Below are 6173 nucleotides of genomic sequence, written 5' to 3' on the forward strand. Positions count from 1 at the left end.
CTTGAGGAAAAAAATGACAGGAAAAATTTGGCGAAACAAAGCTTAAAAAAGAAAAATAACCTAACAATAAAGAATCTCTTTTCAAGGCAAAATGGATTAGAAGGAAAGTGATATTTTCAGATCTTCCTACAATTCCAGTTGATAGGAGATCATTGAAATGACGTCATTTGAGGAAGAATTTAAATCTAGGTGGAGAAGGCATAAGTGGCTCACATTTAAACTCTCATGATATGTAAACAGAACATTGCTGATCACCTTGTAAAAACATAGTTTGTTCACCCCCTTCCTTTTTCTATCTTTATAATAGAAAGAGTTGTGAAACTTTTCTGAATATTACTCACAATGAGAAACACTTTTAAATTATGACCCAGTGAGCAAACTCAGGCGCACACACACGCACAGGAATCCCCATGAAACAAGCGTTTCAAAAGATAGCATTTATCTTTACTATTTATGAGGAACTCTGGAATGTCTGATTCTATTTCATTTTTGAATGCTGGATGAAAATCACTAAACTGATTTCAACTGGCTGATCAATGTACCAGAGTTTCAAAAGCATTGGGGTTAGAAAGCAGACCAGAAGAAAACTAAATATTTAGCTTTGTCCCCATTCGTGTCTTTTCCAACGTAGGTGCAGGATCATCACACAGTTACGCTGAGGCCAACCCATAGCCCAAGAGCAACTGAGTCCATGAAAGCAGACACTGTCTCTGAGATGCTCTCCTCCCCCTTTCTGACCTCTTACAATATTCCCCTTTGCCAACACGTAGCCTTCACAGTATGGCAGAGTTAAGGATCTCTGGCTGAAATCAACAATGGATGTAGAGGCAGGGGCTCTTCTTCGGGCTGGCAAAGGGCCCACCCGTTAACGGTTAAAAGCATGGGCTCTGGAACCAGATGTCAACACCAGCCCTGCTCTAACACTGCTGTGTAAGCTTCAGGGGAATGCTTAATTTTGTGTTTCAGTTGACTTAGGTCTTAGAAAATGAGTTGATGCAAACAAAGGGCTCAGCTCAGAACCTGGCACAAATTGAGCATCCATTGATAACTGCTACTATTATTGTTGTTGTTGTTGTCACTGTGGCAGAGCGAAGCGTGAAGTCCGAGAGAGATGGAAAAGAATACAAGTAACCGCGAAGAAGAGCAGAAGTAAAAGAAGTCTTAGAATTGATCTGTCTGAACCCTTACGGGAAAATGGCCCGGAGAGATTTGGTGACTTCCCAACTCACACAGCTGTTCTGCGGTGGAGTTAGGAGTGCATTTCAGTTTTTATGAATCTAAAGTCATTACTCTTTACATCTCATGGGAGTGTCATTCCTGGCAGGGCTTCACAAGCATTTTACTCACAAAAGTTTGAATTTCAAAAAACATGTGCCCATTAACATTTTATTGCAAAGAAGTGAGGATGAACCGCTAATATTTTAAAAGATTAAGAGACTCTGGTTTTTCAGGTATATAAATTGTTTAGTATATTTATGAGAGTTTTATATATTTTAATGATTTATAAATGCTATTTACAAATACAAACTGTCATAGTTCCTTAGATTCACATATGTGACAGGACCTATGTATATTTGAGCTTATTATTAATCTGCTGTTTCGAATTTTTTTTATCTTGTTAATTAAAGTATAACTGCAATTCAACGCTGTATTAGTTTTAGGTGTACAACAGAATGAGTCGATATTTGTATATGTCACGAAGTGATTGCCACAATAAGGCCGGTTAACATCCATCACCATACATAGTTAGAGAGCTACTTTTCTTGTGATGAGAACTTTTAAGATCCACTATCTTAGCAACTTTCAAATATGCAGTAGAGTATTATTAACTCTATTTGCCATTTCTGTATGTTATATCCCCATTACTTATCTATTTTATAACTGGAAGGTTGTACTTTATGACTCCCTTCACCCATTTTGTCCACCCCCATGACCTCTGGCTACTACCAATCTGTTCTCTGTATCTGTGAGCCTGTGTTTTTTAATTCCCCATATAAGTGAGTTCATATAGTATTTGTCTTTCTCTGCCTGACCTATTTCACTTAGCATGATGCCTTCAAGGTCCATTCATGTGGTCACAAACTGCAAGATTTCGTTCTTTTTTATGGCTGAATAATTTAGATATAGAATTATACCACATTTCCTTTATCCATTCTTCCATGGACGGACATTAAGGTTGTTCCATATCTTGGCTATTGTAAACAATGTTGCAATAAACAGGTGGTGCATGTATCTTTTTGAGTTAGTGTTTCTGTTTTCTTCTGATAACAGCAGAATTCCTGAGTGGAATTGCTGGATCATATGGTAGTTCTATTTTTACATTTTTGACCAACTCCCATACTTCTTTCCATAGTGGCTGGACCAATTTACATCCTCATTAACAGTGCACAAGGGTTCCCTTTTCTCTACATCCTCACCAGCATTTATTATCTCATCTCTCTGATAATAGCCATTCTAACAGGTGTGAGATAATATCTCGATGTGGTTTTGATTGCTTTCCCTCATGACTCGTGATGTTGAGCATATTTTCATGCACCTGTTGGTCATCTGTACTTCTTGGGGAAAATGTGTATTTAGATCCTCTACCCAATTTTTTTTTTTTTTCCCGGTACGCGGGCCTCTCACTGCTGTGGCCTCTCCCGTTGCGGAGCCCAGGCTCCGGATGCGCAGGCTCAGCGGCCATGGCTCATGGGCACAGCCGCTACGCGGCATGTGGGATCTTCCCAGACCGGGGTACGAACCCGTGTACCCTGCATCGGCAGGCGGACTCTCAACCACTGCGCCACCAGGGAAGCTCCTCTACCCATTTTTTAATTGCATCGTTTATTTTTTGTTATTGAGTTGTATGAGTTCTTTACATACTTTGGATATTAATCCCTTATCAGATATATGATTTGCAAATATTTTCTTTCATTCAGTAGGTTGCCTTTTCATTTTGCTGATGGTTTCCTTTGCTGTGCAGAAGCTTTTTAGTTTGATAGAGTCCCACTTGTTTATCTTTTAATAGGTGAATATGAAAAATGACTTTCCAATGTTATTAAGATAATCATACCTAGTAAAAAGGTCCAGAAAGAATACACACACACACAAGTGAGGTAATTTAATAGTATCTGGGATTAAATTGTTTATTGTTTTTCATATAAGAAAAAGTTGGAGAACTGGTTCTGTGTAGCCCACTAACCATATCAGCAGCTGGTAATATAATGTAGTGGTGACGGTAATTTCTAGAGAGATCACTAATGTTAATGCTCAAACAATACAGTCAAATCATCCGTCAAGTCATCAGTGGAGTCCATATTTTTCTAAAGTGCATGTTCGTAGATAACTATATAAACACACACACATATTCACAGAGAGAGAGAAAAAGAAAGAAGATAAGTTAGTGCAAGAGTATTTAAAAATTTTTGATCCAGGGTATACATTGAATTAATAGTAACAAGTGTCATTTAAATATTCACTGGGATAATGAATATTTTTGCTTATAGTGCTAACTATTACTAACAAGAGAATAGTTTTCTAAAATTATAATTATGAGCCTTGTTTAGTCCAAATATAATGGTTTATTTATTATATATTTCCCAACTAAATTCAACAATCAAGAAATAAATTTCCAAAATATATAGGCATATATAATGATGAAACTACTTGATATAATGTCTGTTTCTGAATACAGATATGAACAAAGAAAACATCAAACCTTTTAAGAATGTAGAGGCTACTGTAACCAATTCATTAAAATACCACCCCTTTCTAGAGAATTTTCTGTGTCTGAGCCAGAAGCGCTTGACTAATTCTAAGCTTAAAGAGAAACTCACATTTCATGACAAATTCAAAGAATAAGGTGATTTTATCAATGCATTATAACCTAGTGAAATAAAAAGACTGATGCATACACTAATTTTAAAAACAACCTAATTTAAAAGCTTCAAGGAGGGCCTTCCCTGGTGGCTCAGTGGTTAAGAATCTGCCTGCCAATGCCAGGGATATGGGTTTGAGACCTGGTCCGGGAAGATCCCACATGCCGCGGAGCAACTAAGCCCATGCGCCACAACTACTAAGCCTGTGCTCTAGAGACCGTGAGCCACAACTACTGAGCCCACGTGCCACAACTACTGAAGCCGGCGCACCTAGAGCCCATGATCCACAACAAGAGAAGCCACAGCAATGAGAAGTCCGTGCACCGCATCAAAGAGTAGCCCCTGCTCACCACAACTAGGGAAAGTCTGCACACAGCAACAAAGACCCAATGCAGCCAAAAATAAATAAATAATTTTTTAAAAAAATTTAAAAGCTACAAGGAAAATTTCACCAAAATCCCAATAGAAGTTAGAGCAATAGGATTTGAATCTATTTAATTTATACACTCATACACAGGAGTTAGACATTTAAATCTAGACATCTTTCTTTATACACCGTTTGTTTAGTTTAATACTCTGTCTTGTCTCTTGATGCTGTGTTGTTAGTGGGCTGCTGCATTTTGTGAACATTACAAAAACTTATTGCCTGGGATGGGACCGAGGTACCCACAGAAAGGGACATCTTTTTGTTATTCATCTACCCACAGGAGCACTTTCTGTAATTCATTGAAAAGGCCTGTACTTGCTACCAGTGACCCTAATTATGTCTTGTGACTATTTATCTAAATAAGTATTTGGAAGTATTTAAACTTCCAAGTTTTTATGCACAAATCCATTTTCTTAAGGCAAGGACATCATCTAAATAATGTTTTCTAATGGTTTTTCAACAACTGAAAAAACCATTAACTTTCTAAGATAATAAATATCTTTCAAGAATATTTTCTGGAGGGTTCTGGGAAGATGGCAGAAGAGTAAGATGCAGAGATCACCTTCCTCCCCACAGATACACCAGAAATACATCTACACATGGAACAACTCCTACAGAACACCTACTGAACGCTGGCAGAAGACCTCAGACCTCCCAAAAGGCAAGAAACCCCCCCACGTACCTGGGTAGGACAAAAGAAAAAAGAATAAACAGAGACAAAACGATAGGGACGGTACCTGCACCAGTGGGAGGGAGTCGTGAAGGAGGAAAGGTTTCCACACACTAGGCGCCCCTTCGCGGGCGGATGTTGCGGGTGGTGGAGAGGGTAAGCTTCGAAGCCATGGAGGAGAGCGCAGCAACAGGGGTGTGGAGGGCAAAGCGGAGAGATTCCCGCACAGAGCATCAGGGCTGACCGGCACTCACCAGCCCGAGAGGCTTGTCTGCTCACCCACCGGGGCAGGCAGGGCTGGGAGTTGAGGCTCGGGCTTCGTTCGGAGCGCCGGGAGAGGACTGGGGTTGGCGGCGTGAACACAGCCTGCAGGGGGTTAGTGTGCCACGGCTAGACGGGAGGGAGTCTGGGGAAAAGTCTGGAACTGCCCAAGAAGCAAGAGACCATTGTATCGGGGTGCACGAGGAGAGGGGATTCAGAGCGCTGCTTAAAGGAGCTCCAGAGACAGGAGCGAGCCGCGGCTAAAAGCGCAGACCCCAGAGACGGGCATGAGACGCTAAGGCTGCTGCTGCCGCCACCAAGAAGCCTGTGTGCGAGCACAGCTCACTCTCCACACCCCTCTTCCAGGAAGCCTGTGCAGCCCGCCACTGCCAGGGTCCCGTGATCCAGGGACAACTCCCCCGGGAGAACGCACGGCGCACCTCAGGCTGGTGCAACGTCACGCTGGCCTCTGCTGCCGCAGGCTCGCCCCGCACTCGATGCCCCTGCCTCCCCCGCCCCCCCCCCCCCGGCCTGAGTGAGCCAGAGCCCCCGAATCAGCGGCTTCTTTAACCCCGCCCTGTCTGAGCGAAGAACAGACGCCCTCCGGCGACCTACACGCAGAGGCGGGGCCAAATCCAAAGCTGAGCCCCTGAGAGCTGTGAGAACAAAGAAGAGAAAGGGAAATCCCTCCCAGCAGCCTCAGAAGCAGAGGATTAAAGCTCCACAATCAACGTGATGTACCCTGCATCTGTGGAATACATGAATAGACAACGAGTCATCCCAAATTGAGGAGGTGGACTTTGAGAGCAAGATTTATATGATTTTTTCCCCTTTTCCTCTTTTTGTGAGTGTGTATGCGTATACTTCTGTGTGAGATTTTGTCTGTATAGCTTTCCTTCCACCATTTGTCCTAGGGTTCTATCCGTTTGTTGTTTTTTAATTTTTTTCTTAATAATTA

The sequence above is a fragment of the Leucopleurus acutus genome (assembly GCF_964270905.1).
Source record: "Leucopleurus acutus genome assembly, chromosome: 4".
NCBI classification, from domain to species: domain Eukaryota; kingdom Metazoa; phylum Chordata; class Mammalia; order Artiodactyla; family Delphinidae; genus Leucopleurus; species Leucopleurus acutus.